Raw genomic sequence first — 12,391 nt, 5'->3', positions numbered from 1 at the left:
CGAAACTTAAACGATGCTCTGGCAAACACTTTACAACGGCGCCCTGCTTCTCACCCGCCCGGATGTGAGGCATCCACTGCTGTCTGGGCCGTACAACTCCCTCCACAGCCAGTCTCAAGCTACTCCGGTGTGGTGTTGACTGTGAAGTTGGGCAGAGGGGTGCCTGTCTGTTCACCACGTCGACAGCACTGATAATGGCGGTCATGGCAAAGCAACTAAGGTGGCATGAGTTTGGGGCTTTAATATGATTTAATCCCATTTAGCATTTCCACGATTCAAAGTGTAGTCTTCTGCATTTTTCCTTTTTGTCAAAGGCCATGTGTGACAACCACCTTGCAAACTTTCTGAGACTGCAGCATGCTCTCGGACTGCTACTGTAGGGCTCCCGCACACCATGGGAGCCATGGCGATGCAAAGGCAAGTCGGTTCCATCAAGACAGAAAACAAAAACAAAGAAAAACTACGAGTATTTCAATTGCGCCACCTTGTGGCACCACCTAACAGTACCACACCCCCATAATTGGAACTCCCTCCCCCCCCCTTTCTGGCCAGACTGTCACTATCTGGGGTGACCAAACATCCTGGTTCTTCTGGAACAAGTGTTCGTTCATGCCTGCTACCCTGGTTTCACTATGAGCAGCAGTCTTTATTTATTTTTTTTTACCTTCTCCAAAGTGTCGTGGCTTCAACAATAAGAGACAGCCACCCAACCTGCACCCCAGTAGACTGTATCTTGCTTGAAGGTAGGGACCCTCCTGTTTACCCTGGCGTCCCTCAGGCCAAGGAGACAGTTGATGGACATTTGTCAAATGAGCAATGAAAGAAGGCTACAGAAAAAAAAAAAAGTGTTCTTGCCTGTGGTTGCACTGATAACCGCTGGGATTTGGCCATCTTTTTGTTGTACAGAGATTTTAAGTGTAATGTGATTGGCCCTGTAATCCCCGACCCCGCCGTCCTCGTCCGCGTGCATCAAAAGCCAGGCTGGGAGACGTCACAGCCTCGTCTCCCAGGGAGCGGGCGGTAGCCAGAGGGTGTTGGTCTGGCCATCTGGTGCGGGAACAGTCGAGCCGTGTGGGAGCCCAGCTGGCACGGGGATCCTTGGCTGTCCCTGGCAAACAGCATGGGGAGGAGAGCTGTGGGATCGATAGTAATTTCCTTCAGAAGAACGGCGATGTAGTGCGGTTGGCAATGGCATTGGGCTTTCCCTGGCACAGAGGTCTCTAAATGCAGTTGGCCCTCTTAGCTACGAAATGGACTTGCAGCAGAACACTGGGCAGGCCAGGGAGCAAGGACAGGACTTTTTTTTTTTTTTTTTTTGGCTCGAGCCCAGGTTGGCTGTAGAAGCAGGCTTTCTCTGTGCTTGTGTTTCATCAGCAGCAGCCACCTAGACACTTTGAGACACTGACAGAGAGGGAGTCGCAGATGCCGGAACTTTCCCACGCAACATGCATCGAACTCAACATGCGGGGGGAGGGGGCGGCGGCGGATCCTGTGTGCCAGGAGCAGGTGGGAAAGGTGAGCTCTGCCCTTCCCCGTCCAGCGCTGGTGACTTAGGAATTATCCGACGCTTTTGAAGTAGTGCCCTGTGACTCCCAGAAGCATGCGTCAGGTTCAAGTCTGCAGAAGAGCAGGTTTCCTGGAGGTGGTAGGTGCAGAGGTGACCCACCCAGGGCCCCACTTCAGGCACCAAGCGGTGAACTGTGCATAGCGGCTGGGAGCTGTCTCGCCCAAAGCAACGCCCCTCCCCCTTTCCTGGGAGACAAGTTGTATTTCATGGCTGGTCTATGGCAGCAGGTATACCGGGGCTCACTCCCTTGCCCTAGTCCAGGACCTCACTGAAGGGCCATCGCAGTTCCAGAACTTTCCATGGGATTGGCCGAGGCCTCTGCTGCAACTGCGCAGTAGCTCAGCTTCCCCCTCTGCTTCATCCTGCTGCCTGCCAGCCCCCCATGCTGTTTCCAAGAGCACCCCCAGTCCAGCTCCCACACGATGGTCTGCCTCCCAAAGGCCATCTCCCAGGCAACCTGAGCGTAGCCAGGGCTGGCAGGTGGGAGGGAAACGGCAGGCAAATGGGCATGGAGGGTGGGGAGCAAGAAAAGCTAATTCCGGGAAGCAGATTCCGAATCCCCCCATTCTGGCAGGCAGGGAGGATTCGTGGCATGAAGTTTTTCTCTTCCTGCAGTGATGACACTTCCGACAATTGAGGACGAGAGAGAGAGAGAGAGAGAGAGAGAGAGAGAAAGTCCTCTCTGCTGGTTTGCTCTTCAAATGCCTGCAATGGTGGAGGCTGGGCCCAGCATTAGCAGGGAGCTGGAAAGGGAGGCAGCTGAGACTCGATTTGGCACTCTGACATGGGATGCCGGGCTCACAGTCGGCGGCTTCCCTCGCTTGTGCAACAACGCTGGTCCCTGGGCGCTTGGGTGGATGCTGTGCGTTGCTTTGAACTGGAAAAGTGGGGCAATTTCTGAGCAGTCTTCAGCGCCTGTTTCACATCTGTGAAATGGGGCTAGGGAGATCCTGCATGCAAAGGCCGAGCTTAGCGTGGGGGCTGGCACGTAGCAAGCACTCAATAGATCCCTTTGTTTGCATTCCTGCCATTTTTTTTTTTGCTTGTTTACTCGAATTTGCACTGCTTTATCAGAAATGCTTGCTAAGTAAGCATTTGGTATGTGGAGAGAAGGGGGGGTGGGGGTCCTGGGAGGGGCAGAATGTAGCAACAGACTCTTAAATTGAGCCCCGTAGAGAGATTCAGCCCACCCCTAAAGCTCTCCCACAGGCGGACAGCCCAACAGAGGAAGCACGTTTGCTTTCATTACCTCCATTTGCCAGAAGGGCAAAGTGAGGTCTTGGCAGGGGCGCGGGCATGGGGGTGGGGGCGGGGTGGATTGGCACACTGAGTTGGCCAGTTACCAAATGACACCTGGAAACCCAGCGCCCCGGCCCCACAGCGCCCCAGGTCTTGCCCCCCCACCCCACCCCACCCCCCCGGACCTCATGATAGCACCTGCTGATTTCCTGTCGTTTTCCGCAGCTTTACCCTTGCTGCTCCTGCCACTGGGCTCTCCGGGTCGCATGAAAGGAGGCAGCAGCTTTGGGGCGTGGGCAGGGCTGTCCCCAGAGCCCTCCCCCCTCCCCCTCCCCAGTAGCCAGGAATTGCTGCTGTTTGTTCCCCAGCTCGCCAGAAGGGCATCTCCCTCCTCCCCACTGATGTCAGCCCATGACGTCTGGGCCGCATTCAGGCCATGCTGTCATTTGTCCCTTGCTCATTCAGCTGATTAAAAGTCATCAATTGTTTTTTAAGCCACCAGCAGGCGAGCCACCAGGCACCGTTTGTTATTGCTCCGCCGTGCTGTGAGATGCTGTTTAAACTCACCGAGCAAAGCTTTCGCAAACCAGAGGCCAAAAGCGTTTTTTTTTTTTTTTTTTTTTTTTTGGAAGAAAGAAAATAGGAGAGAAATGAGTGGGCCCAGATCTCTGCCAGGCAGCTGACGGGCTGCTCCCCGTCTTAGCAGCTCCTGCGCGGTTCTTGTCAGGGGCCTTTCTCTTCGGGCCAGAGCCACAGGGAGCCCCCTTCATCTCAAATAATCTCCCTCGGGGCTCACTGACATCCCTCTTGGGGGGATTTTTACCTAGTCTGCCTGCTTCCAAGTTATGGCCCTGCTTTGTGACCGGGTGAACATTGCTCAATGCCATCCGTGCTCAAACACCTGCGGTGGCTCCCTACTGCCCACGGGATGAAGAAGACCGCTGCGGCCTGGCGTGAATTCTCTGCGGCGGGCTCCAGGTCCCTCTTCTGACCTTCCTAGCCCCCATACTTCGGCCTCTCCCAGGTGCGCTGCTCCGCCGGCGGGCTTTTCTCACACCTGCCCCCTCTGACTGCCGGTGCTGCTTCGCCGGCTGCAGCATTGTCAACCCCAGCGATCTTCGGGGAATGGCTAGGGAACTGGTCTCTGCTCTGGCGTCTCTCCTGCGGCCCAAGTCCCTCTCTTCTTTGCTTCTTACAAGCATTTCTGTCGTAAATGCTGGCTCAGGTCCCTTTGTGCTTGTCATTGTTGTCCTCGCGCCTGGGGGCATGCCTGGGGGCTGTCTCTGAATCCCTTCTCTGTATACACAGAGCAGGAAGGGGGGGGGATTCCTGCTCCCTCAGAGCAGCCCCCAACCAACCACTGGCCAAAGACCCCGCTCCTTCGCCCCCTGGGTGGGCCACTTGGCAGTGATTGCTCTATGCGGGCTTAGAGGTTCCCAGGGAGACGGAGCTGCAGTCACCTGCAGCAGTGACCCCACCCATTGGCCTTCCCTTCCCTCCCTTCTGCCAGATAAGCACTTGCACCCAGAGCTTTTTCTCGGGGTCCACTTTGGGGGCACCCCAAACTCAGACAGCGTGCCACTTGGTTCGCTCTGGTCTCGCCCGGCTGAACGAGCCTTGGATCCCCTGCGTGGTGTCAGGGCTGCGCTGCAGCTACCCTAGAGCGGGTGACTAGTGGTTGATGAATGACTCCGCTCCGCGCAGAAACTCGTCTAAATGAAATAAGCGAAGCCTGTTGTTCTGTGGATTGCTCTCTCTGCTCCCATACACGAGGTGCGTTCCCGCCTCTGCTCTGGTCCTACCACCAGGAAATCTACTTAATTCAAGACCGAGCGCCAGCCTCTGCGCTCCCCCAAAGGCCCTCCCCTGCTCGCTGAGCTGGTCTGCCCCATAGCTCCCTTCTCTGAACTGTTGCTGAACTTGACCGGCATCGTGTTACGTGTGCATTTCCTCTCTTCACTGGGCTCTCCTAGTCTCAGGAGTACCTTTCACAGTCCCAAGGGCTTCCAGACAGTCACTTCTTCCATCCCCAGGGGAATTGGAAGGTCTGACTCCATACGAATCAGGGCAGCTCAGTGCCCTTGGCAGAAATACCTTCTTCCCCAGCCTTCGCTCACGAAGCTTGCAAGGGCGTAGCCCGTGGAAGCTGAGTTTCGTGTTGATGGGACAGGGTGCTGTGGTACGCAGGGACAGGGAAGGGGGAACAGTGATCCCATGAGGGCCCCCATGAGCTTTCTAGCTCTGTTCTTGGACTTGGATGAGACCTGAGTCCCACAGGCCAGTCTCTCACCTTGCGTGGACAGCGCGTCTCCAGAGCTCCCCGGCCAGCCTCCTTCCTCACTGCCCAGTTGCCTGATCAGTGAGGCAGGAAGAACACAGGCCAGGGGCCAAGGGGCACAGTCAAGCTCTCCCATACCCACCTCGCCCCAAGCACAAGCCAGGCGCTGGCCTCTGGCTACGCCGGGGACCCACACATACCAAGCCCGAGTTCTCTCACATCTCCGCTGACTTTTCCAGACCACAAATGGGGTGGCACTGACGGCTGAGCGAGGCTGGATTTTTGGCAGGACACCAGCCCGGGCTATTGGAGGTAGGAAGTGTGGCTCTCCGGTGCACAGGGGCAGGTGGGGTGTCCTGGCCGTGGGTAGGAGCCACGGGAAGTGTCCCTTGGGCCTGGGGCCTGGGTTACTCTGCAGTGGCCTGAAGCATTGGGAGCGAAGGGCCCTGTGTCTTGGGCGCGGACTTGCTGTCGTCCTGGAAACAGTGCGGCTGGCCTACAGGGTCTAATAACATTCCTCAAAGTTTTCAGGACTTGTGAGTTTTGGAATGATTACATAAACGTGGCTTTGTGCAGGGAGAACTGTGCACGGGCAGTGCTCCGTCTCGGGAGTTAGGCCCACAAAGAAAAACACAGTGAGACAAAGGAGAAAATGCAGACTGTGATTGCGAAAGACTTGGCGGTTGTAGCATTGCAGCTGCCACGCGGGAAACTTCTGGGCCTCTTTCTCCTTCTGACATGGGAACCCCTTGAGGTGCCCTGGCAGAACTGGCACTGGGGTACAGATCCGGGCTTTTTTTTTTTTTTTTTTTTAAGATTTATTTACTTATCTGAAAGTCAGAATTACAGAGAGAATCTTGGTTCTTCCATTTGTTAGTTCACTCCCCAAGTGGCCACAACGGCCAGGGCAGAGCCAGGCTGAAGCCAGGAGCCGGGAGCGTCTTCTGGGTCTCCCACATGGGTGACCCAGACATGGGTGACTTTGGACATCCTCTGCTATTCTTCCCATGCCACCAGCAGAGAGCCGGATTGGAAGTGGAGCAGCCAGGACTCGAACCGGCGCCCATATGGGATGCCAGTGGCGTTGCAGGCGGTGGCTTTACCCGCTACACCACAGCACTGGCCCCGGATGTGGGTATGTTTGAATACACTTGGCTGTGTACAGGGTGCTCCTCCTCCAAATGGCTGCTCTCGGGCTAGGGGCAGTGATGCCTTGGGGTGGGCTAGCAGAAATGGTTAGACTACAGAGATGATCCGCTGTGGGACATGCGACATCTCTTCCTCCTGCCCAGCTGCCTATGTCCTGTCCTTGAACCCCCAGGAGCATGGCCCAAAGCGGAGCTGCTGGATTTCCTGAAGTCAATGAGGAAGATGGCCGAGAAATCGCTCCCGCCTCCTTAGGAGTCGCTCCTAGGGTCTTGAGAGAGGTGATGCAGTGACCTGCAAGTCGGGGACGTGTACAGGCGCATCCGACAGCAAACTCTTGCAAGAAGCAAGACTCAAGAGAGATCCTTGTGAGAGCTGGTGGAGACCTTGAAGCTTTTTGTGCAGATGACCGGTGTGTGGAGATCAAGGGTGAGCTTGGTGGGGGGAGGGTGGGAGAAGAAGAAAAGCTTTGAACTTCTCGTTGAACTTGTCACTGCTCTGTTAACTCGAAGGAGAACACAATTGCATTTGGAAGCTTCAGGTTCTTAAATAAAAGAAAAAATAATTTTTCCAGCTTTATTTGGCCAAAACTGGTGTCTATTTAAGCTGGACAGTGTTTGATATATGTACCCATTGTGGGACGGTAACTAGAATCAAACTAATTAGCATATCTATCACCTTGCATAGTTACTTTTTTGGTGATGACAACTCATATCTATTTTCTTAGCAAATTTCTTTTTAAAACCATTTATTTTTATTTCTATTTTATTTGAAGGTAGACACACACACACACACACACAGATCTTCCACCTGCTGGTTCACTTTCAAAATGCCTACAGCAGCCAGGGCTGGGCCAGGCTTGGAACTCCATCTGGGTCAGTCATGTGGGTGGCAGGGACCCACGTCCTTGAGCCCTCATCTGCTGCCTTCCCGGAAACTGGGTTGGATATGGAGCTGGGACTTGAACCAGACGCTGCGATATGGTGTATGGGTGTCCCAACCTGTGTGCCACCCTGCCTCCTCTCCTTGGCCAATTCCAGAACTCCAGCGCAGTGTTGAGTATTTTTTTAAGATTTATTCATTTGAAAGGCAGAGTTGCAGAGAGGCAGAGGCAAAGGCAGAGGCAGAGAGAGATTTTCTGTGCACTGGCTTACTTCCCAGATAGCTGCGACAGCCGGAGCTGGGCCGATCTGAAGCCAGGAGCCAGGAGCTTCTTCCGGGTCTCCCATGTGGGTGCAGGGGCCCAAGCACTTGGGCCATCTTCTACTGCTTTCCCAGGCCATAGCAGAGAGCTGGATTGGAAGTGGAGCAGCTGGGACTCGAACTGGTGCCCATATGGGATGCCAGCATTGCAGGCGGCCACGGCTTTACCCGCTACACCACAGAGTGGCTCCTGCAGTGTTGATTATTAACCAGGGTCACCACGCTGGGCCTTCCTCATGCGCAACGACAGGCACTCTGCGCCCTTTGATCGGCGTCTCCCCAGTCCCTCCACAGGCCCTGGTGACCACCATTCCACTTTCTGTTTCTGCGAGGTGAGCCTTTTGGAGCTCCCACAGACACGTGAGATCAAAAAGAACGCATTTTACAGCTTTCGGTGCTGCTTCCAAGGTCAAGTGCCAGTTAAATTTGTTCCCGCTGTTTGCTGGGAAACTTCGCTGTCTCTGAAGTGCGTTCACTGGAAGTGGGCGGCTTGGCAAAGGCCAAGGGATCTCCAGGAGCTGACAGGCCTGGGGGACGGAGGGATGGAGGCCGCCTGGGCCCCCACCCAGGACAGGGGCTGCATTTAGGGTGCGAAGGTCAGATGCAGTGCAAGGAAACCTGCGCAGCGGGCTGCAGACGTGCCCTTGCGGTCCCCTCCCCCCACCTCCTCATCCACGCGCGGTGCCCTCCCCGTTCTGTAGCCAGAGGCACTTTCCTTCCATTCAGCCCCAAACCCTCGGACTGTCCTTGGATTCTTCCCTCTTTCTGCCCGGTGAGGAAGCCCTGGAGGCCTCGCTGTCAAACACCCGCCGGCCCAGGCTGTTTCCCGGGGCAGCTGCCACCAGGCTGGCCTCCGTGCTGCTTCTCTCTCTGCTGACGCCTCCTCACCAGCCTCACTCACTGCTGCACCCCTGCCCTTGGAAGTCTCGTTTCAGTGAAGAAGCCAGCGTGGCCCTGTTGGGCAAACCTCGAAAGCGTCCCAGCTCCCTCCGAGTGAAAGCACTGGGGACAGCAGTGCTGTCTGTCCCACGGCAGGGTCCCACCATCTGTCTGTTCCCCTCTGCTCCAGCCACACTGTCCAGAACAGGGCTCTTGCCTCCTCCTGCCACAGGGCCTTTGCACTGACACCATCCTCGACTTGGAATGCCCTGCCCCCATCCAAGTTGGCTGTTCAGTGCTTGCCTTTAGCAGCTCTTTATGCGGATGTCAGCTCCTCAGGGAGGACTTCCTTGGCGATACCCCCACCCCCCACCATGTGTTCCCTAGCCAGCCCCCCTGTTCTCTTGCACCCTGGTGTCCACCACCACCTGACCCCCCACGCGGTGTATTTGGTTGTCTTTCTCTCCCAGCAGCAGGGCAGCCTCTGTCTCTTGTTGTAGTTCACCATCTTGTTCCGCGCCCGGCACGTGGAGGCTCTTCGGCGTTAGTTGACGATGTGTGGGTGTGGGAGGGGACACGTGCTGGAATCAAGTGGGACCAGAGCAGGAAAAGGAGTGACCCCCCCCACCCCCAAGCAGAGATATCAGGGGCTTCCTCCAAGCCAGCCTCGGCGCCTGGGCCCCAGGGTTTCCGGAAACAACAGGGACTGCTGGCTGGCTGGCTGGCAGGTGGCGCGTTGCTTACTCACGCCGGCCGCTAGGGCTCTGCAGGCCCCTTTAGTCTGTCCCCATGGCCCCTAGACCAGATGCTCTGGTCCCCCCTTTTGGCTGACAGGAAGGGAACCGGCCCACACAGCAGCAGGTGTCCACAGCAGCCGGCACCAGGGGAGGCAGGACGGGCAGCCTGACCTCAGCAAGCCCACGGAATTTGCTACTTTTCTCCCCTGGCCTCCCCGGGGCTTCGGACCCGGGAGCAGCCCTGGCAGCTTCCGCTTTTCAGGTCGCCTCGCTCAGCCAGCGCCTCTCCCACGGCCGGCAGGGAGCAAGCAGACAGCTGTTTCTCCAGCCACTGCTGCGGGCACTTGGCTACGGTCCTGGCTCTGCTTGGCAATCCTCCAGGGAGCTTTTCCAAAGATTTCCTGGAGCTGGTGTTGTGGTGCAGTGGGTTTAGCCACCGCCTGTGACACCGGCATCCCATCTCGGAGTGCCAGTTTGAGTCCCGGCTCCTCCGCTTCCAATCCAGCTCCCTACTAATGCAAATGACTCCTGGCTGCTGCTCCTGCTGTTGTAGCCATTTGGAGAGCAAACCAGCAGATGAGAGATCTCTCTCTCCTCTCTCTCTCTCTCTGTGTCATTCTATCTTTCAAATAATAAATAAATCTTCAGAAAAAAAATATTTCCTGGGGTGCAAACCCTGGCAAGCAGCAGGAGATGACTCAAGTCGTTGGATCCTTGCCACCCACGTGGGAGACCTGGATGGAATGCCAGCTTCCTGGGTTCCACCTGGCCCAACCCCAACTCTTCCAGGCATTTGGGAAATGGACCAATTGATGGGAGATCTCTTTCTCTCTCTCTTCCTCTCTCTGTCTCTCAAAAAAAAAAAAAATCTGCACTCTGTCTCTCAAAAAAAAAAAAAAAAATCTGCACACCTGCCCCCCCCCCCGACTCACATGAAATCCACGTGTCTGAGGATGGGGCGCACAGGCACGGCCAGGTTTATGAGAGCCCCCAGGTGAGTCTGCTGTGTTGCCAAGTCCAAGGTCCCCCGTGACACCGGCGGTGAGATTTGCCCTGAAGCCTGACCTGCTTCCAGTCTTGCCAGCTTCCAAGGCCCGTTGCACAGAGCTCTGCCCCTTGCCACTGCGCTTGTTTGGGGACGCGGGGGCTTGGTAATTAATCACTCCTTCCTGGGCCCATTATCCGACTGTTGCTTTGCTATTTATCTTCCCCAGCGCTCATGGTGTTGCCTCAAACCTGGGTTATATACTCGCTCCTCTCACTTAACCTGGGTCCCATTGGGTGCAGAATCAATGCGACCAAGAATTGGGCAATGCAAGTGCCCAGGCCGGGGGATGGGAACGCTGAGAGGAGGGGCCCATTCCCAGGCCCACGCAGGTCTGCTGGGGGAGGGGGGCAGGCAGGCGCCCATCCCTGCTCAGCAGAGACTCCCCGAAACCTTGCTGTGCAGCCTGCTGGCAGGGAGGTCCCCCAGGTTCAGGAGGGGAGCCCCATTGCCTTTGTGAAGCCGGCGGGAGCGCGGGGGGGGGTCTCTCCTCGGTGCTCCCCAGGCTCCTAGCACAGGGTGAACCTCGTTAAACATCTGTCGCTTGGCTGATGGTAGCCCTGGAGCCAGCCAAGCAACTTCTGGCTGCCCAGCCAGGGACGGCGAGGAGTGCTGCACGGGGATCTTCTACAGAGGAGGGGACCTGAGCCAGAGGGAGGAGGAGCGCCCTGGGAGGCCACCCAGGGAGCTCCTTGGAGAGCCAGACCAAAAGCCGGTCCAGCCGCCCTCCTCTCTCGGCGGCCTCTGGCTGCTTCCTGGAAGGCAGGGTTATTAAACTGCTAGGCGGCAGGAGGTCCGTGAACTTGGATGGGAGAACTCAGATTGCATCTTTATTTTCACTAACCTCTCACGGAAATGCAGCACCTCCTTTAATGGGTGTAGGACCCAAACGGCAGCGGTATTGGCGGGAGCTGTGGCTTTGTCACAGAAATCACAGGGGTCTTTGTGTCACGTGACAGCTATTGCGGGTATGTCAAATGTCATCTACACCTATCGCTGCTTTGACATCACAGCAGCTGCTTCCCCCTCGTTATTTACTGCATTAAGTGAGCACGTACATGGTGAGATCATCAGCTATTTGCTACCTATTTCAATATATTCAGTTTGAGTCGTAATTCTGGGCAGCATTGAATTTTCTTATTTTTAAAATAAGATTTATTTATTTATTTGAAAGCCAGAGAGAGAGAGAGAGAGAGAGAATCTTTCATCTCTTGGTGCATTCCCCCAAATGGCTGCAGAGACCAGGGCTGGGCCAGGCTGAGCCAGGAGCCAGGAGCCAGGAGCCAGGAACTCCATCCAGGTGCCCCGCACGGGTGGCAGGGGCCCAAGTTCTGTGGCCATCTTCCGCTGCCTTCCCAGGCGCATTAGTTGGGCGCTGGATTGGAAGCGCAGCAGACAGGACTTTGAACGGGCACTCCTATGGGCTGCCAACATCGCAGGCTGCCGCTTAACCTGCCGCGCCACCCTGTGCTATTTTATTGTGTGCGATTAAACCACCATTCCAGGAAAGGGCCCATGGGCTTCAGCAGCCTGCCAAGAGTCCACGGCACACAACGCACGTGGGACATGTTTCACTGCACACTCAGCCTGATGGCTGCTCAGACCCCTGGGAGTGACAACGGACCTGGGTTTCCTTCTCAGCTCTTAGTCTCTCTGAAGTTCAGGTTCCTTGTGCTGTAAAACAGAGGCGATACTAACCCTCAGCTTTGCAGAATGTGGTGAGGAGGAGAACCCACACACAATGATTGGCTCAGGTGTGGCGAGGGCACAAGTTCAATACTTTCCCATGGTGGCTGACCCACACCACTGTGTTGACGTACGGCTTGGCGGGAACTATTTCTTTGTCTTGGCCAATTTGAACAGAAGGAACAAGTCTTTGCTAATTTGTCAAACTTTTTCAAACTCCAGTTCCAAGATATCAAAAGCCATCATCTCTGAAACCAGATGGCCTAAATGCTTCCAACTGCATTAAAACACTTTTAAAAATCAAAGTATAAGGGCTGGCGCTGTGGCGTAGCAGGTAAAGCCTCCACCTGCAATGCCAGCATCCCATATGGGTGCTGGTTTGAGTCCCGGCTGCTCCACTTCCAATCCACCTCTCTGCTGATGGCCTGGGAAAGCAGTAGAGGATGGCCCAAGTGCTTGGGCCCCTGCAGCCACGTGGGAGACCCGGAGGAAGCTCCTGGCTTCGGATTGGCCCAGCTCTGGCTGTTGCAGCCATCTGGGGAGTGAACCACCGGATGGAAGACACCTCTCTCTCTCTCTCTCTCTCTCTCTCTGCCTCTCCTTCTCTCTCT

Source organism: Oryctolagus cuniculus, chromosome X, assembly GCF_051225735.1.
Source record: "Oryctolagus cuniculus isolate XC-2025 breed Fujian yellow rabbit chromosome X, ASM5122573v1, whole genome shotgun sequence".
NCBI classification, from domain to species: Eukaryota; Metazoa; Chordata; class Mammalia; order Lagomorpha; family Leporidae; genus Oryctolagus; species Oryctolagus cuniculus.
The sequence above is the reverse complement of the archived record's forward strand: the minus strand, read 5'-3'. Positions refer to the sequence as shown.